The 23,142-nt window shown below is 41.1% G+C and overlaps 1 long non-coding RNA gene across 2 annotated transcripts in view; it reads right to left on the reverse strand.

The window, feature by feature from the left end:
• The window catches only part of LOC116662659, an 87,128-nt gene that overhangs the window by 15,962 nt on the left and 48,024 nt on the right, over window positions 1-23,142 (reverse strand). Inside the window, exons 6-8 of one of the 2 annotated variants that reach the window (XR_004318638.1) lie at window positions 22,236-22,319; window positions 2,549-2,710; window positions 2,315-2,438 (exon numbers count right to left, since the gene is read on the reverse strand). This is a non-coding gene — a long non-coding RNA (uncharacterized LOC116662659). Of the gene's footprint in view, window positions 1-2,314; window positions 2,711-22,235; window positions 22,320-23,142 lie in introns of both variants that reach the window. The other variant, XR_004318637.1, reaches the window with a different exon arrangement.

Raw genomic sequence — 23,142 nt, forward strand, 5'->3', positions numbered from 1 at the left:
TATATTAATATTGTTAAAGCAAAACATATTTTAAAAGACAGACTTAGCTCTGGAAAGCTCTCATTTCCTCTGGTGATTAAATCAACTTTTTAAAATATTACATTTCTTCTGATTATGTCAGTAATTCATATTTATTTTAGGAATTTAGAAAAACCAAAAAACATGAAGAAGAAATAAAAATAATCTATAGTCATGTTTTGCAGAGATAATCAAGATTAATACTTTTTTATTATAGATAATTTCTTTAGTCTTTTTATCAATGCATACATATATTTAATAAAAGGGACCATTCTTTGGAATATCATTGAGTTTTTTTTATCATAAGTACTTCCTATTTTTTATCATCAATAATACTGTAATGAATACATTAGTATAAAATTTTGAGTAAAAAAAAAATTTAGCTCCATGAGCACAAGGAATTTTTCTGTTTTTTATGGCTGTGTCCCCAGTGCATAGAATAGAGCCAATTCTTCATAGGGACTTAATCAGCATTAATAAATGAGTCTCATTTGTCCAGGCCAGTGGTGCTTAAGCTTTAATGTATGCAAGAATTATTAGGAGATCTGGTTAATGCAAAATTTCCACATCTTTAGGGGAGTCCAGGAGATTCTGATGCTAGGACCATGCTTTAGGAAACACTGCCTTAAGCTAAATAAATAGAAGCAGAATTACTGGATCAAAAGCATAGATATTTTTAAGACCTCTGATTTACACTGTCAATTTACTTCCCTGAAAAAATTTTCCAATTTACCAATGAACTGCCTAGTAATATACAAAACTGCCTATTTTGCTGTTTTTCACAAACACTGTGTATTTTCAATTTAAAAACTCATTATTACTGATTTGATAGGGATGAGGAATAGAAAATAGTTTCTCACTAAAAATACAAAAATGTCATAAAGGAAAATCAAAGTCATCTATAGTCACACTATTTCATATAAACTACTCTTACTCACCTCTTGGCATATTTGTTTCCAGTCTTTGTTTTTTAAAGTAAGATATCACTATTGTTTTTGTTAAAATGGTGTGTGCTTATTATAAAGAATGTATACACTGCAGAAAGCTACATATAAAGGTTAAAAACAACTTAGGTTGAACCATCCAGATATAACTAGAATTAACAGTAGAAGAGCATGATTTTAAATTTGCAAATGATGCAACCAACAAGGGCTTAATTTCCAAAATATACAAACAGCTCATACAACTCAATTACAAAAGCCCAAGTAACCCAATCAAAATTGGGCAGACAACCCAAAGAGAAGTTTCTCCAAAGAAGACATACAGATGGCTAATAGGCTAATAAAAAGATGCTCACTGTCACTAATTATTAGAGACATGCAAATCAAAACTACAATGAGGTATCACCTCACACCAGCCAGAACAGCCATCATTAAAAAGTCTACAAAAAACAAATGCTGGAGAGGATATGGATAATTTGGTGCAGCCACTTTGGAAAACAGTATGGAGATTCCTTAAAAAACTAAAGCTAGAGCTATAATATGATCAATCAATCCCACTTCTGGGCACATATCCAGAGAAAACTCTAATTTGAAAAGATACATGCATCCCAGTGTTCATATCAGCACTATCTACAATAGCCAAGACTTAGAAGCAATCTAAACATCCAATGACAGATGAATGAAAAAGGAAGAGGTGGTATATATACACAATGGAATAGTACTCAGCCATAAAAAAGAATGAAATAATGCTATTTGCAGCAACATGGATGGACCTAGAGATTACCATACTAAGTGAATTAAGTCAGACAGAAAAAGACAAATATCACATGAGAACACTTATATATGGAATCTAAAAAAATAATACAATGAACCTATTTCTAAAACAGAAACAGACTCATATACATAGAAAACAAACTTACAGTTACCAATGGGGAAAGGGGGTCGGGGAGGGATAAATTCAGAGTTTGGGATTTGTAGATACAAATTATTATATATAAAATAGATAACTAATAAGGTCCTACTGTATAGCACAGGGAACTATATTCAATATCCTGTAATATATGATAATAGAAAATATGAAAAAAATACATATGCATAACTGAATCACTATGCTGTACACCAGAAACAAACACAACATTGTAAATCAACTATATCTCAATAAAAAAATTTTTTTTTTAAAAAGAGCATGATTTTAAACATCTTTCTATATGTGTCTACAGATAGGTGCATAAGACATGGATGAATAGAGGGCTGGTTGGTTGACTGGATGGATGGAGAGCAAGAAAAGAGTATTTTCATAAAAATGTAATCATACTATTTATAGATAATGATTGTTATGCTATCTTTGACCTTACCTGGGTTCTACCTTCTCTTCTGGGATTTTGTTAATTGTTCTGTGCCAGGGTTTATCCTCTTCTTTTCGGTTTATATTCCATTCTTTTCAGTGGTTTGTAGGTTGGGTTTCCAAAGAAGCAGAACCTGAAGGAAGGAAATTAGTAGAGGTGGTTTATTTGAGATATGATCCCATGAAGCGCTGGTATGGGGTGAAAAAGTGAGGGAGGGCAGGGAAGGAAGGCAGTAAATCATACGCTTGGAGTCAGTTCCTTGGTGGGCAACCAGGGAGCCCTGGGAGACAGGACAGAACAGTATCGGAGTCAGCATCATTGATAGCAGAGGACTTGGACATTTACTTCTGGTTGTCAGTCACTGCTTGAGCTTTGCTGGGAGGAGGCAATAATTCCATGTGGGCTCTGCTGGTCAAAAACAGAAACAAAAACAAAACAAAACCCTCAGAAAGCTGCAGGAGCTTGGAGCTGGAAACCTGAAAAGCAGACAGGGGAACTGTGATGGCTGAGGGGCTGTGGTTTGGGCACCTGCAATGAGGACAGACACCTTTTGGTTTGGGATGGTTTCCCCAACTCAGCCTGGAACTCTGCAGACTTTTCATGCTTTCCAGAGAGAGTCAACACCATTGCCCCCTTCTCTATTTTATTCCTTTCTCTCCACACCCATTTTCACTAATCCTCAGTAAGAAGATGAAAGGGATATACATACACACTCAATATATTTCTCTCTGGATTTGGGAGTACTGGTGAGCATCCTAAGGATTCTGCTGACTGTCTTCTACACTTTCTGGGAGTGGCAGAAAACTCAGGCTAGGAGCTGAGTTTTCTGTATATCTAGCTTCTATGCTCTGTTATCGAAGCTGGTGCCCGTCTGCAGCCCTTTCTACTTTCATATCTCCAACTCCCCAGTTTCAAAAGCTTGTTGTCCTTGGGTTTAAAAATATATTCACAAATTCTTTGATATCCTCCTCCTAAACGGCAGAAGTGAATTCCCCTCCCTCTTGAGCATGGGCTGGACTGTTTTCTAACAAATAGAATACAGTGGAAGTGAAGATTTGTGATTAGGTCAAGTCAGGCATCCGAACTTTCTTCTTGCTCCCTCTCTCTCACTCAGCAGCTTGATGGAGAGCTCACATAATGATTCTGTGAACAGCCAGCAAGGACCTGAAGCCTCCAGACAGCAGCTGCATAAGTGACCCTCCAGCCCCAATTAAGCCTTTTCTAGAGGACCCAAAGTCAGAACCACCCAGCTAAGCTATTCCCAAATTCCCAACTCCCCAAAACTCAAAAGAAATGTCATTGTAAGCCACCAAGTTTTGGGGTCATTTGTTAAGCAGCAGTAGATAAATAATAGGATTGCATCAGGATTTTCCATTTCCTACTTTGGTTCTTTTTGGTCAATTTGAATTTGCTTTCCTTTTTTTATATGCATTTTAAATTCACCATACTAAAGACCTCTGGAGTTAACTCTTTGCCTTGAACATGCCATAATATGTTAAACTTTGCTTTTTACTCCTTTCTATTATATGTTAAGTCATAGGGGACCTAGGGAATCTTTTGTCAATTTATTTCTTGGACAACAGTGAAAAGGGAAGCTGTTCAGCATGTCTTTCCCCTTCACGTTTTATCCAGAAAGAGAACAAGGTGGGAGGTTAATGCTTTTGGTTGATAGAATTACTTTAACAAGTTCTAGACAAAGGAAGGCTTTGATGCCGTCTCCAAGAACCTCTTCGCTTTTTTCCACCTGCTTCTAAAACTCCTCTAGGATTCTCTGGATTGTTAGATCCCTCAGTCACCAGCACCGCGACTGTCCTCCCTCTGGTTCAAGCTGATTGGAAATGATCTTCCACATCACTAGGTACACAGTCTTAATTTTCTCTGTTTGAACTCTTTACAAAGTATTTTTCTCCTATAAAGTTCACATTGGCACTTCATCTTAGAAACACTGCATGTGGGGGAGGGTATAGCTCAAGTGGTAGAGCATGTGCTTAGCATGCATGAGGTCCTGGGTTCAATCCCCAGTACCTCCATTAATAAATAACAATAATAATTAAATACATCAACCTAATTACCCTCCCCCCCCCAAAAAGAGAAATACTGCATGAAGGACATGGATCAAAGGGCAGAATCAGACAACCAGGGAGCTTATGACTTCAAGAAGATATCGAGGAGTCTCTTAACCCAGAAACTAAGTGAAACAGATATTCCACTTGAAGCAGCTCTTGCAACTCAGTTTTTATAACCTAAATCACTTTAAAATTAAAAAAGACTTCTATCTTGAAATGTAAGAATTAGAGAATAGGGGCTCAAGCCATACCTGATGACTTGAAAAAAAGTCTCCATTAGAAACGCAGAATCATACATGCTCTATGATACGAATCATGTGAAGAGTATGTGTCTGTGGATAAAGATTAGGAGAACGAAAGGAGCGTAAACAGTTATTCCTTTTAGGCTAGACATGATAGGGGTACTTTCTGAAACTGTAAAATCAAAATCTTTCCGGAAGAAAGAAATATAACTCCGTAAGCCTGGGTGGATTTCTGTAAACATACCAGGCTACAGAATTTTAAAAAGTAAATTGGGGCTATGAAGAAGAGAGAAAGAGACTGTTCTTTCATTCTGATTGAAGGGAGGCATCAGAGCTAAGGCTGCACCTGTACGGCAGAAAAAACTCTCTCCGCTTCCTTCCCTTTCCCATTCAGCAGACTCTCTGTAGTCTGCTTTTCTTCTCTCTTAATAGAAAATCTCCAAATTAGTTTACGATTGACTATTTTGTTTGAACAAAAATGATAATAAAACTTCTAAAAAAATGAAGTCTGGTAAGTCCCAATTTTAAAATCAAACTAACCAGGTGGCACCTCAGGGGCTGAGCCTGCTGTCACCTTTGGCTCTTAAGAAAGGATGACCTGCCTCTGCCTCCCACATTCGTGACGCTCTGAGTGTGGAAGTGACCTCAGGGAGGCAGCAAAGCAGGCTGTGGAGCAGTCTTACGACTGGAAAAAATAAGTACGCCTGCTCATTAGGTCTGTCTATAAAACTCTGATCTGTTATACCCCATTCATTAAATACGATAATAAGCACCCCAGGTCATATTACAGGTGAGCATGTGGCTAACTTTAAAAATGTGACTATCTCCAGAAAGAATTCTGTTTGGAGAACGGCCAGTTGCTGGGAAAGGTCAAACTGTTTCCATCTGCCCTGAGAGCTGCTGAACATCGATCTTTTATGCCAGGTCTTAGCATTGGGGGCAGCAAGGTCTTTGTCTTCCCTTGGCAAGCAGAGAGAGGATGGAGGTGTACATCAGGCAGGAGTCAGCAGATCTCTACCCAGAGGACCCAGCCCCGACCTTGGTACCTGGGTAGATGTTATCTTGCAGAAGGCCAGGCCTGTTTTTATTTTTGGTCTTTTTCATTTTTTGCCTATTTATTCATTTTTATCAGTCTATCTCCCTCCTCCAGAATGTAAGCTCCATGAGGGGAGGGAATGTTTGTTCATTGCTGTATCCCTGGCAGAGGGTCCTAGAAAGTGTTTTGGTCAGCGTGTCCAGGTTGGGTGGGGATGAAACTGGGGAAGGAGTCAGGAGTTGGAGGGGGCAAGCTCTGGATCAAAGACATTGGATGCATTCCAAAGACTGCCAGGGCTATGAGTCAGGAACTGTCATAAATAAAAGCCAAGGACATAGCTGAGGGTCTTGTTAAAATGTGGGTTCTGTAGGTTTGGAGTGAAGCCTGGGCTTCTGCATTCCCAACAAGCTCCAGGACAATGCTGATGCTTCTGGTCCCTGGACCACACAGGGAGGAGCAAGGTTCTAAATTCAGGTCTGCAGTCTACAACAGTGGAAACTTCCCTGAAGGAGTCTGGGTACACTGTATGGAGCGGGAGACAGGAGTGAAGACCTGGGCAGGGTGATGGCCATGGTGGGTCTGCAACAGCTCAGGGAGCCGCTGCCGTGCAGCTCCTGGCTTTGGGAGAGGTGAGGTCTTTCATCTTTTTAGAAATAACCTGTGGCTCGGTTTCTTATGTCCCATTTCATGCTGTGACCTGACTCCTCCTACAAGGGTCAAAATCGCTGTCTTTAAAAATGCAAGTGATTTTAGTGTCCAAACTTCTGGAACTCAGCTAAGCTATCAACCCATATCCCTTTTCATCTTCCACCCTTCATTTTTCATTTCCTTCTTACCAGTATCCATGTCTCTATTTTGTTATTCTTGTCTTTCTCAGATTTTAAGGTCCTTACCCTATTAGCACTAGATACTTATTTCTCAGATCAAATGTCTCCATGCTCCAGTGTCTGTGGGCATAGCTCTACCCTTTCTGAAAAATTCTCTAGAGATTCCACACTAGGAATCAGACTTTTGCTACCTGCAGGCCAGACTTCATCTCTGCAGTTACTTATTGGGGAAGAGATAGGCTGCTTTTCCCACATCAGTTTCAACAGAGGAGGGATTTGAGGGTAAGACCATGGTAGGTGGCTTTTATTAGATGGCTTTTATTTTCTCTATACTTAAAAACTTCTTTCCAACCATTCAATAATAAACATTTATTACTTTTATTGACAACTTTAAAAGATGGGATATTTATCATAAATATCCTTGGCCTCCTTTTATAAACCATTGTGGATCTATTATTTTATCTAAATCCTTTTTGAACTTATATATTTTACCTTTTTAACTTACTAAAGAATTTTGTAAAAAAAAAAAAAAAAAAAAGAACTTTGTAAATTGACCACCCATGATAAAATTGTGATGTCTTTGATTTATTAAAGACAAATTTCTAGGTTTGTCATTTTAGAGAATTATGTGTGCTATGCTTCTTTAGACAAACACTGAATATTAGTCATAATCCTCATAAAACTTGTGAATGAGCATAAAACATCTATGTACTGGTCTACTTATATTTTTGTGTCCCAATGTAAGTGGTAAAATGGATTGTTGCAGAGAGACTGATGCCCATTTGGCAGATGCTCACTGGGCAAGGCCACTCAAGAGGCTGTCTGACCTGGTGGCAGGGGCATGGGCCTTGGAGTGAGACCCGGGTTTGTGTTCTTACTTCTCACCTCCTTAGTCACTTTAGGCACAATTTTCACCATTATTGGCCATATTTTTCTCACCTGCAAAATGGAGATAACAACAGTACCTACCTCATAGGTTTAATCATATGATTGCTGTGAAGATTATATAATATAATCTACAAAATCTAGAGTGGAGGAAACTCTTCAAGATACATGACCCAGTTTCTGTGATAAATAAATTGAAAGAAAAATAAAGAAAGATGTTTTGGTTAGGGAGAGAGGAAGAAGGAGGGAGGAGAGAGAGAGAGAGAGAGAGATTGGAGGTGAATATACAACATATTTATTTAGCTTTATTTAGCATTGGTCCTGGTAATATTATTATTATTTGCCTTCCAAATTAAATAAATATTTACAACATCCTATTAAGTGCACTCCTAGGTCCTGTTGTAACTCAATGAACGTTATGTTGTCCTATAAGGCCACTCAAGGGTTGCACAGAGGATGACAGACCTCATTCTTAGTCCTGGCTTTGATGATTATTAGATACTACATCTCAGACAAATAATCTCTCCACTTCCCTATCTTCTCTGCCATAAAATTTGGATGCAAATAATGATACCTGCCTTATAAGGTTCTCATGAACATTCATTATACCTGATCTGTACAGTAATTATTGGCACCATACCCACCATCCAGGAAGTATTCAACAAGCAATGCTTCCCATCATTGTTACCATGACAGTGAACATCATCCCTGCTCTCAATAAGCTTATGATCCAATAGGGAAGATAAGACATGTCACAGAGAACTATAACTCAAGGCCCAGGGTGAGGATTTGCAAGAGATGGAAACATGCTGTGGGAATCACAGTGGGAGACAGAACAAACCATGGGAAACAATTTTGTTTCCTTCCTCAAGATGGAACAGGCTGGATGAAGAACCACTCCAGTCTCAGAGGCTGAACTCCTTCCTCTCTAGCTCACTTACTTCTGCTTTCAGAGGAGAGGTTTGGACAGAGGGGATGCAAAATTAGGAGGTTCATGTCTGGACCATGGACATTTTAAAAGGGTGTCTCTTCAGAGTGCAGGAGCTGCAACCTCTGGGTGCCCAGTCCTCTCTTCCGAGAACCACCGGGGATGGTGCTGTGGGTACAAACTTGAAACATTTCAGACGTTTTGTGCAGGGTGTGTTGGGTTCTGACACCATTTGTGTGCAGGGTGTGTTGGGTTCTGACACCATTAACACTCTCCCAGTTCAGTACTTTCAAGTTACTGCCAAGCAGCAACCAATGGAAGGAAGCCTGGGAGGAGAAGGGAGCTGAGACTGAGATGAAGGGGACAGAAAAATAAAGCTCACTTGCACAGAGAGAACACTAGCATCTGGAAAAAGGTGGGTCCCTATATGAGTGGCCAGGGGACCTGTTTGGAAGCAGAGACTTGAAGCTGCACAGGAAGTTCTCTGAAGTCCCCCATCCTCTTTGCCCTCCCATCTTATATTTCACAGGTAGCCTTGGTGTGCTGTGCACAGTGCTCAGAGCACTAGGGCTGAGATGTAGTGAGGTGAAAGGGAGGAGCCTGAACTTAAGTCAAAAGATCGAGTCCTGGCTCCACCACTAATTGAATGACCTTGGACAAGTTGCATAACCACACTGCCTTGTGATTTCCTCAACCATAAAACAGGTTTAATAAGACCTGCCCTGAGTACCTCATGAGAGTCTTGTGACATCTGAGTTAATGTGTATGAAACATGAGTTATTATATCAGTGACTTTGTTCCCTTTGCCCTTGACTTTGGATACGTCTTAAGTGTCTTGAAACAAATAAATCACTAAAGTTAAGTGTTTCTACTGCTGGCTTTGACCAGGACATATAGACAAGTGGCTTGTTTTTGTAAAGGTTATTTACATTTAGAATATTTTAAAAGTTTACTTCATTTATTTCTCCCCTCAGGGAAATCTCTGTTCTCTGCATGACAGAACCCTTACTCATCTTTTAAAAATTCTACATAAATACTGTAATCACTTTTAAGTCACTGGTATGAAAAGCAGGTTTCTTCAAGACTCTGTCATTTGCTGTAAAGGGTAAAAGATGACCTTGTCTGAAATACAGGATGTAATTATTTCAGGTTCTGGAAAAAACTGTCCTTTGAACAGTCCATGCCTCTCCTTTGCGTGTTTCTTTTAAAAGAACTGCAAGCTCTAGTGAGGAAGATGCCACAAAAATAGAAATGCCAATCTCTAAAGATCTCAAGGCACTTTCAGAATGATAAATAATTAATTTTCACAGCATCCCTGATATGATTAATCTTATTTTAGAGATGAAGCAAGGGAGGCCAACAGAAGTTAAGGGACCTGCCCAAGGTTACAAGCAGCCACGTCTGGAATAGAAGCCAGCCTGGAACTCAGGGCTTTTTCTGACAGACAGGCTCAGTTTAGTACATTTACTGAGCATGAACTACGTCCTGGGTTCTGTGGGGGCCTTATCATCTTGAAGCTCATGATCTAGTGGGAAAACACACACACACACTCCCAATATAAAGCAAACAGCAGGGAATACTATACTTCAATATCAAAATGTTAATTAAAGACGAAGAGGAAAAGATTAATTCTGACTCAGGCAGAGGAGGAATCTGGGAATGTCTTTATAGAGGAGATGGGATTCCACCCATGGCTAGGAGAATGGGTTGGGCATTGATAGGAGATCACAGGAGGGGGACACAAAAGGACATCACTCCAGGCAAGCTATTCAGGTTTGAGTCAATAACCAGGGTTTGGAAAGCAAAGGAGACATTCTTACAAAATGGCAAGTAGAACTGGGGTATATGCAGAGTAGGGATCAGATTGCCAAGGATCTTGAATTCTAAATTGAAGAGGCTGCATTTTGTTAGCCATGATGAGCCAGGAGTGGCTTTTGGGAAGGGAAGATATAAGATATCTGTTCTAATAGGAAGGTTACTATGGCACCAATACATAGAATCAATTAGAAGAAAGACAAACAATAGGCAGGAAACCAATAATTCATTAATTCTTCCCATGATTGAGCAAATATTTGTGGCCTACTTTATTATTATTTTGTGCCAGCTATAATGCTGGGTACTAGGGATACCAATACAGAAGAGACACAGCCCCTGCTGCTGAAGTGAACCAGTGCTTACAGAATAGGCCAACAAAGGCTGGGAGTGTAGGAATAGAGTGGCTTGGAGGCAAGGACAGGGGCACCTAAATGAGGGAAGACTTCCTGGAGGAGGTTTTACTATAGCTGAGTCTAAAAAATGGTAGGTGAATGAAGCATGGAAGCACATTCCAGGCACATGGGTGGTATGAATCAGCACAAGATGTCCAGGGAACAAGGGGCTCCAGGTGACTGGGGTCAAAGTTGTGTGTGATGCTAAGGGAGGAGAGAGCTGAGAGAGGAAGCCGGAATGGTCAGCGAAGCTGGAGCATGAGAGGTTATGTGTACTAGTTAAGGGAATGAACTTCATCCTGAGAGCTTCTGAAGGACTTCAAAGTAGAGGAGGGACTGTATCAGACCAGTTAAGTGTTATTAAAATCATTCTGATGAGAGATAGTAAGGGCCTGACTTAGGCACTGTGGCAGGCAGTGAAACTAGAGTAGACTTTATATAATTTGGAATAGAAACTTCAGACAGAATGGGATTAAAAATCAAGGTGAGGTATAAGTCAGGCAGAGAAAGACAAATATTTTATCACTTCTATGTGGAATCTAAAAAATAATATGAATGAATTTATATACAAAGCAGAAACAGACTCATAGACACAGAAGGCAAACTGTGGCTACCAAAGGGGAGAGGGAGGAGGGCAGACACAAATTGGGAGTATGGGATTAACAGATACACACTATTATACATAAAATAGATAAATAACAAAGATTTACTGTATAGCATGAAGAATTATATTCAATATCCTGTAATAACCTCTAATGGAATATAATCTGAAAAAATATATATAACTGAATCATTTTGCTGTACACGTGAAACTAACACAATATTATAAAGCAACTATACTTCAATAAAAAAGGGAAAAAAATCAAGGTGAGGTAAAAGGTGGAATTATGGATGGATACCAAGGGTTCTGGGATTTTAAAGAGAATAATGTGAAGTGTGGAATATAGTGGCAGTAAAGAGCAGGACCTGCACTGAGGAGAGCATTCCAAGTAAGGGCAGGTGGAAAGAAGCAAGATCAACTTTCATAATTATAAAGAGAAAGGTCTGCATTGGTGGAGAAGTTGTTTTATCATATGGATGGTAGTATTGTTGGGTTGGCTTATAGAAGACTTTAAAAGGAGGAAGTCTAGATGAAATAAGCAAGAAAGTGACACTCAGAACTTTTGAACAGAGGAAGGATCTAATAAAAATTATATAACTCAAGGGAGTTATGGGGAGGCCAACTGTTGAAGGAAGGTACTTGGGTGACTTAGGGGTTGGAGAGCGTCTCTGATTATCCTCAAAATCTGGCTGCAAGATGTGGATCCTTTCAATTTCTCTAATTTCACAATCATATCTTCTCAGGGGACAGCCATGAAATGCATCTTTTTTTCCCCACGACAGATATAGTCTTAGAGTATTAGCCATCACTGGCTAATCTAAATTGAAGAGAAGGACTGCTTCTGGAAAGCTAACCTCCTATGGCATTGAGCACTCCACTTCAGTGAAGAAAGGCCTGTGTAGCTCAGTGAATTTTTCCTGAGACCGGTCTGTGTATCCCTGATGAGTTACTGTGTACAGAGATCAAGAGTGTGGCAATTTTAAATCTCAGTGATCATAGCAAGACTCAACAGCCAAACAAAGAAAGCTAGAGGCTATATAAAAGAGCAGCAATTTGACATAAATTGCAGCAATATTTTTTTGGATTTGTCTCCTAAAGTAAACGAAATAAAAGTAAAAATAAACAAATGGGACCTAATTAAACTTAAAAGCTTTTGCACGGCAAAGAAAACCATCAACAAAACTAAAGACAACTTACTGACTTAGAGAAAATATTTGCCAATGATATGACCGATAAGGGATTAATTGCCAACATATACAAATAGTTCACACAACTCAACATCAAAAAAAAAAAAAAATGACCAGATAAAAAAAATGGACAGAAGAACTGAATAGACATTTTTCTGAAGAGGAAATGCAGATAGCTCTCAGGCACATGAAAAGATGCTCAACATCGCTGATCATCAGGAAAATGCAAATCAAAACCACAATGAGGTATCACTTCACACCTGTCAGAATGGTTATCAACAAAAAGTCTACAAATAACAAATGTTGGAAAGGATGTGGAGAAAAGAGAACCCATATACACTGTTGGTGGGAATGTAAATTGGTGCAGCTACTGTGGAAAACAGTATGGAGGTTCCTCAAGAAACTTAAAAGTCAGAACTACCATATGACCCAGCAATTCCATCCCTGGGTATATATCCAAAAAACCATGAACACTAATTTGAAAAGACACATGCACCCCAATGGTCATAGCAGCATTATTTACAATAGCCAAGATGTGGAAACAATGTAAGTGTCCATCAACAGATGAATGGATAAAAAAGATGTATGTATGTATATATGTACACATACACATACACAGTGGAATACTACTCAGCCATAAAAAGGACAAAATGTTGCCATTTGCAGCAGCATGGATGGACTTGAAGGGCACTATGCTAATTGAAATAAGTCAGACAGAGAAAGATAAATACTATATGATACCACTTATATATGGAATCTAAAAAATATAACAAATATAAAATAAAAAATATAACAGTGTATATAACATCAAAAAAAGCAGACTCACAGATATAGAGAACATACTCATGGGCTACCAGTGGGGGAAAGGGCAAAATAGAGGTTGGGGAGTGGGAGGTTCAAACAATTGGGTATAAGACAGGCTCAAGGAAATATTATATAACACAGGAAATACAGCCAAGATTTTGTAGTAACTGTAAACGGAAAGTAACCTTGAAAACTGTATTAAAAATTTTTAAAAGAGGAAAGCAGTGAGTAAGAGAAATACAGAAAGTTGAGAGTTTAGAAGGTGAGTACGTTTATATATCTGTGAAGTGGAGAGCTTGGAAAGGTAGGCCTAGGATGGTGAGATTCTTGAATCATGGCTACGACTTGAAGAAAGAATAATATACCTGTTATGGGCTGAATTGTATCCCCACAAATTTCATGTCAATGTCTTAACCCCCAGGCACCTCAGAATTCAACTGTTTTGGAGACAGGGTCTTTAAAGAGGTAACTAAGGTTAAATGAGGTCATGAGGGTGGGCCCTAATCCAATATGACTGATGCCCTTTTAAGAAGGAGTTAGGACACATACGCACACAGAGGGAAGACCGTGTGAAGACAAGGATGAAGACGACCACCTACAAGCCAAGGAGAGGCCTCAGAATAAAAACAACTTTGTTGACACCTTGAGCTTGTACTGCTAACCTCCAGAGTGGTTTGAATGTTTGCCGTTGAATTCATCCAGTCTGTATTTGTTATGGCAGCCCTAGAAAATTAATACATTACTCCAGAAAACTATTATAATAGCTTCCTCGGGGCTGGAAGAACTCAAGGACTCAGACCACAGCCAGAAGTACAGTGGACTAGAAAAGGAATATAGACTCAGAAGAGAAGACACCAGGGCAGAGGCGCACAGATCTCAGGATATCTGAGTGAGACGTCTCCCAGTCCACACAAAGAATGTAGTTTCTGCCTTGAGTCAGTCTGCTAGTTTTCAGGAGTCCCTTTGCTGCACTTGAGATGCCTGGCCCGAGAGTGTGTGCCTTTTGTGATTTACTGCTGATGAAAGACAGGAGAGATGATGCCAGTTCTGTATCCTCAGATTATCCCACTTCTGAGCAGAATTCAGAAGAGTTGACCACCCCTTCCTTCTTGAAACACTCTCCTCTCTTGGATTGTGTGATACCACAAGTCTCCTATCCAAATGCATACTTAATGTTTTCCACTTGGATGTCACACAGACATTTCATATTTTGGGACATTCCTGATTTTCCTGCTCAGTCTTGTTCCTTCACCCATCCTTCCATTCTCGGTTAAATGTTATCACCATCTACTCAGTTGCTCAAGCTAAGTCATCCCTGATCTCTTCCTTTCTCTAACCCAATCCATCACAAGTGCAGACCGTTCTACTTTTAAACTATATCCCAACCTGTTTATCTCTTTTTATCACCTCTCCCAACATTCCAGTACAGGCTGCCATCTTCTGTTGCCTAGACTAATGTTAGAGCCTCCTGTTTTGTACAACTGCTACAAAACATGCAGTATAACATTCTCAACTCTGCACAGTCTGCCCCCATCCTACAACTGCAGCCTCATCCTGCTTTACTCTCCTCCTTGCTCACTCCCTTTCAGATCTTTCTTCAGTTCCCCTAATGTGTGTGTAACCTAGATCAAGCTCCTTTGAAGTGACTTAGGGGCAAACTGGAAGTAGGCGGCAGGTTGGTGATCCAAAAGGAGTGAGGTGATGAGAAGAATAAGAAAGAAAAGAAGGGGAAAAGCAAGGAGTACATTTTTAGAGATTGCTGTCATGGGCAACAGGGCTCTCTTTTGCTGAGACCTCCTAAGAAGTATATAAAATGCCTCCCAGAGATGTTAACCTGAAGGAGGGGAGGACATCTGTCTGCCAGCTCCTGTGTCCCACAGTTGAGGGTTGCCTGGCAGAGGTAGGGGGGCAGCATTAATATCCCAGCATTTCTGGGCTGCACCATTATCAGAGAAAGCAGAAAGATGCTCAGATAGATGCTCACTGGGTGACTGTCACCAGAGCTGAGTTTGTGCTGTCAGGGACTGTCCACCACAGCTGTGGCTGAAACAGAGGAGAGCTGGGGGGATGTAACGTTGGGCACCAGAGGTGTTTCCTACTCCAAGCTCTTTCTTGCATTGGTGACTTTGTACATGCTGTTCCCTCAGCTGGCCTTCTCTTCCTCCCTCCTCTGTGAGCAGCTGGATCCCTTTCACAGCCTTAGGTCTCAACTTAAATATCATTTCTTCAGAGATGTCTTCCCTGATCTCCTAGTCTACATAACACATCCTGTGGTAGTCTCTCTCATAGCACCTTCAGTGCACATGCCAGGAGCTGTGATTCTATTTTTGTGTGTTCCATGTTGTATCTGTCATTCACACAGGACTGTAGCTCTCTGACATTCTTGTCCATTTCGGCACACCTAGTGCCTGGCAGTCTACCTGGCACATAGTAGGTGCACAACTGATGAATGTATGAAGAAAAATGATAAACCTAAATAGGTAGCCCAGAAGCCTTTCTCAAGTCTTTCTTTTGGCAGTAAATGCAGGGAGTCCAGTTCTCCATCAAGCCTGCATCACTGCTGGAAGAGCTGAGGTTTCCTGGGCAACAGGTGGACAACAGTGTGGGGAAATTTAAGGGCAACAGAGAAACAGGGAAGGATTCAACAAACGTTTGTGGAACTGCCACTGTGGGACAAGCCCTGCTTAGGTGAAGGGGATAGAAAACTTATGAAGACACAGTACCTGCTCTCACAGGGTGCTCCTGGGAGTCACAGGACCATATAAGTGGTGAAGTGATTGGAAGAGAGTAAATACTAGGCAACGTGAGGCCGTAGGATGATGAAAGATGAAACTAGATGGTTCTAAGGAGCCTTCCAGCCTTTTCATCTAAGGTATTCATAACTAAGTAAGGCCAGGAACAGGGTGGGGTAAAGATCTGAAGGAGATTATTAAACTATTTAAACTCAAGGGGTGCTTGAAAATAGTTCTGCTTACAACTCTCAAGGGCTGCCCAGCCCATGGAAGATGGTTTCACATACAGAGCACAGCTGTGCCACTGCCAAGCCGGGGGGAGAATCTTGGTTCCACGTCACTTTCTCTGAGGTAAATGAGTAGTCATGCGGGATTAAATCAGGCATACTTTCTTTAGTCTAAACTTTCATGGTTTAATACATTTTGTGTGTGTGTGGCAACAGCCAAAAATGAGTGGTAATACTGAATAAAATTTGACATAATTTATCTCTAAACTTGCAACTCAAAAAGCACATTTTTATATTAAAGCTATTCTGTGGTAACACTTGCTTTAACTGTGTATCTACTAGTGCAGGAGCTGAGTGTGAGAAAGACCCTGAGAAATGTATCCCCTCATCGTGGCCCCAGGTCTTGGAAAGACTCTCCTAAACCAGCTGCTCAGTGTAGACACTCCATTCATCCTCAAGTGTCCAGAACTTCTCAGGAATTCAAAAAGACAACATTCTGGAGGCGCTGGCAGGTCCAGAAGGGCAGTGGAATGAGCCAGGGTCTGGGACTTAGGAGACCAGGTTTCTCACGGGGCTCTGTCACTGCCTGGCTGGGCAGCACTGAGCACCAACTCCTCTGGTCTCAGTCGCCCCAGCTATGAAGTGTGGTCTGGCTTTTCAGATCTAAACACACAGGGAAAACACGAGAGGAAGTACACTGTATTTAGGTCTTAGAGCCAGACTGTGTGGATTCAAATTCTTGCAAATTAAAGCCACTTACTAGCTGTGTGACTTTGGGTAAATTACTCATCTCTCTGCCTATCTTCTCATCTTTAAAATGGAGTACTGTTAGTTTCTGTGTCATAGGACAATTGTGAGGATAAATTGACTTCCTATGCATGAAAAACACCAAGAAAGCACAATGTAAGTTTTTGCTAATGTTGCTCCTTGTAGCAGTTTGTAACAGAAAACCCTGGATGTAGCCTAAATACCCATCACTAGGGGACCAGTTACATAGACTGTCAAAGAATGAGGTACAGCTCTGTATGTTCTTATTGAAGATCTCCAAGTTACTGGTTAATTGAAAAAAGCAAGGCACGAACCAGGGAAGAGTCTGCTTCCATTGGCATGAGTTTATTTTTGAAGGACAGACATAGAATGGGGTTAGTGTGTACAAAGTATTTCTAAAAGGACAGAGACTCTTAGCTGTAGTTGTATCTCTGGAGGAGACTGGGTGGGGACAGGTTAAGAGAGACTTAACTTTCTATTTATGCGCTTCTACTTGAATTTGTTGCCATGTGCATGAGTGTATTTTTCAAGAAATGAGCTAGTTAAAAACAAAACAAAAATGACAATGCTTGCTTTTGTCTGTCTCAGAAGGCTATTTTGAGAAAACAGTGTGAGATAATGTGTCTGAAAGTGAGGTGAAAACTGGAAAATGCTATGCCAATGTGATGCATTATTAAAATAAGAGTGTTTGACCTACAAGATCTAGAAGCCCTAAATGTATATGGTTGCTGAAGTAAATCAGTGTGGCTTTAGAGTATTTGCCTAACGATGGTAATTTTAACAATAATATTAACAGTAGCACCTATTTATGACAGCAAGTAGTACTGGGGTATTAGCAGCACCATTAAAGTCATAGCACCGGGGCCCAATGAAAAAAAGCTTCTCTTCTAGAGATTAATTTGTTTTCCATTTAAATAAAGGGTAACGGTCTCGCCCCCAGATTTTTTGCTTTGGAGTTCTAATTATTTTGCAGCTTTGTAAAATTAAATCCAATGTTAAAATTTCCAGTGTTTTAAGAATTTTCTCCTTCCTTCCAAGAGGAGGAAAATGTTAAGAAAATGTTCCTAAAATAGATTCCCTGCGTCTTTCGATAGACATTCCACTGGTGAAAAATATTCATCTGAATGGAAACTTAAAAAAAATAAAATCAATATGAAATTTAAAGTCAAGTTAATTTCAAAGGTGAGGATTATGTATATATGTGTTTTGAAACCAGGCCCAGAGAAGAGAAACCAGGTGGGGATGAAAGTGATGACAAACCCTCCTTTCCCCTCTCCCTTGTTTCCCACAAGCTGGAAACTTTGAGTCAACCTTAAGGAAACATAGAGTTCCTGCCTGTGGCTCAGTTGTGAAAAAGGCGGTTCTGTAATTGTGTATAAGTTTGATTCCACACAGCATACATGAGAACCATTCTCAAGACTTCTCTGCTCTGGGGTTTGTGAGTCTGGACACACAGCTTCAGGTTACCTGCTTTCCAGGCACAGCCCTCTTGGCAGCAGCCCCTAGACGTGACCTAGAATGCAAAACCCCTCTGGGGTTTCTCTTCCCTGTGCAATTTTGCAAGCAGGCTATCTCAGCTCACTCACCATCTCCCAGTATTTCTGGTTTCTCGTTTCTAAGCACCCCCTGGGGTCCCTGACAAATCAGTTTCCATCTCTGCAGTCACAGACCTGGATCGGAAAGCTGCAGTGGCTTTGTGTACATGGCTGGTCCCATCCAGCCCAACAGTTTCAAGTCCCAGGGGCCATCCGTTTCGAGCCGTGCTGGCTTGCTGCCTCTTCCTGACTCCCTCCCACATCCTGGACAAATGGAAGTGCATTTGGGACGACGCCATTTTCCTCCCCACTTCAACTCTCTAAACTGGACTGAAAAGAGCTGCTTTCCCCCAACAGGGGACTCTGCCTGTCATCCTGATTTCTTCTGTTGTCTGGAGAGCAAAATGCAGAAATGTTGACATTGCACCACTCTTTCCCGTTTCTCTCAGAAAAGCCCTCTTCCACGCAGTGGCTGGTGGGTGCAGTGACTCGGGGCTCCTCGCTGCTCTGGGCAGCTTCTCACCTCTCTGGGCAGCTTCTCACCTCTCTGCTGAGGCCACAACTGTGGGGCCAACTGACATCCTTTAAGGTCCAACGACCCCCATTTCTGGGCTCTCGGATGTCTACTTGTGAGCCCTCAACAAATAAAGTACATTCTTTACTGGGCATGTTTCCCCTAACAAACTAATAGCCCTAGGGAATGCCTAATCTCGCAATAGCTCAGGCTGGCTTGTTTCAGACCATATCTCCACCTTATCAGAGTCATATGTCCCACTGCCCCTTCACAGACCCTAATTTCTTACCTCACCTACAACCAATCAGGGACTTGCGCACAAGCCAATCAGGCACCTTGTGATCCGACCTTATGAAAGACCCCCAAACCAGCCCTCGGTGCTCATGCAGGTACCTCTTGTCGGTGTGGCCCACTGTTGTCTATTGCAGTGTAACTATGAAACTTTTCCTTGTTCTTAAACTTTCCTTGGCCTCTGGTAAATTCTTTTACCAACCTGCATCACCAACCCACGACTGAGTTATGTCCCACAACACCATTTCTGCCGGCTGAGCTGCACGTTGCAGAAATCTCATCTCTCTCCAGATTTGGAGAGAAAGATTTGGATGCTTGAAATCAGATTATAAAGCATTCCTTTTCCCCAGGGACATAGGAATTCAACCACATGATTCCTGCTAGTGTTCTGGAAAAGGTGGCTGTAAGAGAGGAGAGCTCTTGGAATGATGCTGTGTTCCTAGGCACACAGACCACCTCCCTGGAGGTCCAAGAGGATGCCTTCACCATGGTTGCCTGAAGACCAAGAATGGAAACAAAGAAACCTCTGCCCTGGAATAACAATCGGCCATCAAGCTCTGATTTCCCCCATCTCCTACAGCCCCCCAAACCACTGCCCTGGCCCTCCAATCCAGAGCAGACATTCCTGCAGCCTGGATAGCTGGGCAAGGAGACTGCTGATGAGCAGTGACAGGCAGCAGGGGACAAAGCTCTCAAGTTTAGTTCCTTTGTCTACTTTTTGTATGCAAACTGTGGACCAATTGCAAAAATGTATAACAAGGTCCACACTGAGGCTTTGTGATCACTGAGATAATAGTTGATAGTGTTCTCCAGCATCAGACACTGTCTTACGTTTGTTAATAGTAAGTCATTTAATCATTAAAATAACCCTTGGAAGTGGTTGATTTTATTATTATCCTCATTTTATAGTTGTAGAAACTGAAACTTGGAAAGGTTAAGCAACTCATATAGGATCACACATTCAGTAAGTTACCCAAGCACAATTCAAACCCAAGTATTCTACTGCAGCGTCTGTAATGGGAACCACCACAGTGTTCACCTTTCCCAGGGAGTTTTGGTTCACAGATCTCTAAGGTTCCTGATCTTCATCTATGCGATAGACATGTGCGTAGTTTGGAAGCAAAAGAGGCTACTCCTGGCCTTATGAAAGGCTGCTGACCAGAAGAACCCAATGTGTGGAAGGGTTGAGATAAAGCTTGGTATTGACTTGAAAATGAAATGAAATGAAATAGAAGACAAACAGAAAATACTGAGTAGGAAAGGAAGACGAAAAGGAGAGAAGAGAGGGCAGGAAAAGCAAGCTTGCTTCATTTATTCATTCATTCAGTTAATAAACGAGTGTCTCCCACGTGTCAGGCAGTGCACCAGACATGAGGAACCAATGGTTAGCAAAAAAGGAAGACAACATTTTTGTCACTGGGGAACTTGTAGTCTCACGGGGGAGAGTGACCTTCATCAAGTAACTACATATGTAAATCTCACATGGTAACTTCTATTCAGTGCTATGAAGGAAAACGTCTTGAGGCTCAAAATGGCATAATAGGGGACCTGGCCTAGTCTATCTCCTGGGTGAAATGTGTAGGCAGAGGTGTAGTGCATTGTCCTTTTCAGGGAAAGGTGAGGTTGAAGCTGATATTCTTGATTGAATAAATCTTACAGACGTGATAGTCATCTTAGTTTTTCATTAGAGGAGGTTTGAAAAGGAACCACAGTGTATATGATTTTTTGCCTTTAACTCTCCCCAATCTGTTCTAATTTTAACTTCATTTCTTCCAATTCAGTGCCCCTTTCCTTACACTTTGTCTCCTAAATCACTATGCTTCCTCTTCAGTAATAGGTTCTCATTGCAATTGTCTACCGAAGTACTCATTTGTCAACGATGATGCTGTCACTCCTTCGGCTTCGCAAAAACATCTGGGAGCCAGTTGGCTAACTTCAGTTTCCCTTCAGCCTTCAGTTTACCCCCAGAAGTTTTACCCGAACTCAAGCTTCTAATATTCTTCTTTGTTTATTAAACTCATTCTCTCTTTAGATTATCTGTAGGCTCTTTCGGCATTATCTTTCTCATCATACACAGAGTATATAGTTCCTTACAGAGAGAAGAGGACACAGTAAGTCCTATTTCTTCTATTCTCCTTTCATTCCATATAGGAAAGACTGGAACACTCTAAATTCTAAGATAATGATGCAAAGCAACTAACTATATGGCAATCTGGAATATCTTACGTCATAGGTAATACTGAATTTGTGTATCCAAGGCAATATTGACTTTCAAATTGTTTTGTTAGAGGTCAAAAAATCTGATTATCTTATAGAACTTTAGCCATTAGGAGTTATATTTAGTTGAAAATTGAAAGAACGATTGTTATTTTTACCACGACTGCACTGTAACTATTCTTTGCCAAAGTTATTCTTCATATGGACGTTGAGTGGAGGCCAAAGTGGTGGCTCATTGCCTCCTGACAGGTTTCTAGTGTTTGGATTTTGGGATTTACAGCCTCCTTGGGAGTCAGCAGGCACCAAGGGAAAAACACACATACTCAAAACATATTCCCATTTCTCCCTTCCTATAGAACTCCTGCACATGACCAGGGCATAAAAACAGACACTGAAGCTGAAGGTGCATGTTTATCATTTCCCTGCAGGACACCTTGGAGGCTCTGGCAAGACCCCTGGTGCAGGAACCTCCTCACTGCCAGGTGCTGAGCCCACTCCTCTTGAAACACAAAAGGTCATCAGATGTCTTGCTTTCAAAATGATGTGTTTCTCTCATTTCTGAAAATGTTTCCTCACCAGAGGTGAGCTGAGACTCTTTCTAGAATTTCCTGCTCTAAGCACTTGAAAGGCACCCTGGGTAACTGTCCTGATCCCTTTCAACCTGAGCTTTCACTTTTGGTGATGGCCTCAGCCTCCCTATACCATCTCCCAGGATAGTCTTGCAACGGTTTCATTATCGAGAAATGTCAAGTGGAAACCACTATTCAGACAGAAAGCAATACTTTCCTAAGGGTATAAGTCAAAGTAAGTACTGTGCATTCTGTCATTCATATAGGCACCATCAATTGAGCAGCACTACTCACCCGTTGGGGCTGAGGCGGGGGCGGGGGCACATACGGTGTGGTGAGCAGAACAGCCCCGGGCTCTGTCCTACTGGAGCACACCATCTGCCAGGGGAGAGAGAGACTGATCACAATGGTCCCATAAATAGCTGATTACAACTGTGAAAAGTGCTGAGTGAAAGGCAGGAAGCCAGGAGACCAGAGGTGGGTTGGGAGGGTCCACGGTCAGCTGAGATCTGAAGGACATGGCCCTACTTGTGCCTTGCATTTGGCTGACTCCTGCCTTTGTCCCTGCGGTCTGCTCTGGAATGTGGACACCGAGTGGGGCAAGGCCTTCGGGGGAGTAACTTATCCACGGAGGCTGGTGTAGGTCTTTGCTTTGCACTTGGTAGATGATGACGCCTGGTCAGCCTCTTGTACCTTTTGGAACCAGAGGCTGAGCTTTCAGAATATTTGTAAATCTTCTTTGGCAGCATTTAAATGATTTCAACAGGGGGTTTGATTAGGAAGTATAACTAACAGTCATTACACTTAACCAAGATTTTAAACACATCATCTCACCTGGTCCTCATGCCTGCCCCAGAGGTATTCTTTTTATCCTGCCCATTTTTTAAGGTAGAAGTAGACAAAATTGGTGTTTCAGCTACTCAACCCTTCACTTCCCTTACAGTAACACTTAATATACTTTATTGTCATGACTTATTTGATTGCATCTTTCCTCACAAGACCTTAAGCTTTATGAAGGCAGCTATAATCACCACTATACCCCAAGAACCTAGTAAGTACCAGTACACAGAAATAATTATTTGGTGAAAAAATAAATAAGTGAATGAATTGTTACAAAGAAAAGCTGTGTTCTGGAGGAAGAAAAAGACACTGAACTAATTTTCCAGTGGCATGTAACTGAACAAGACGACTTTGTCCCAGA

This window comes from Camelus ferus, chromosome 3, assembly GCF_009834535.1.
Source record: "Camelus ferus isolate YT-003-E chromosome 3, BCGSAC_Cfer_1.0, whole genome shotgun sequence".
Taxonomy (NCBI): domain Eukaryota; kingdom Metazoa; phylum Chordata; class Mammalia; order Artiodactyla; family Camelidae; genus Camelus; species Camelus ferus.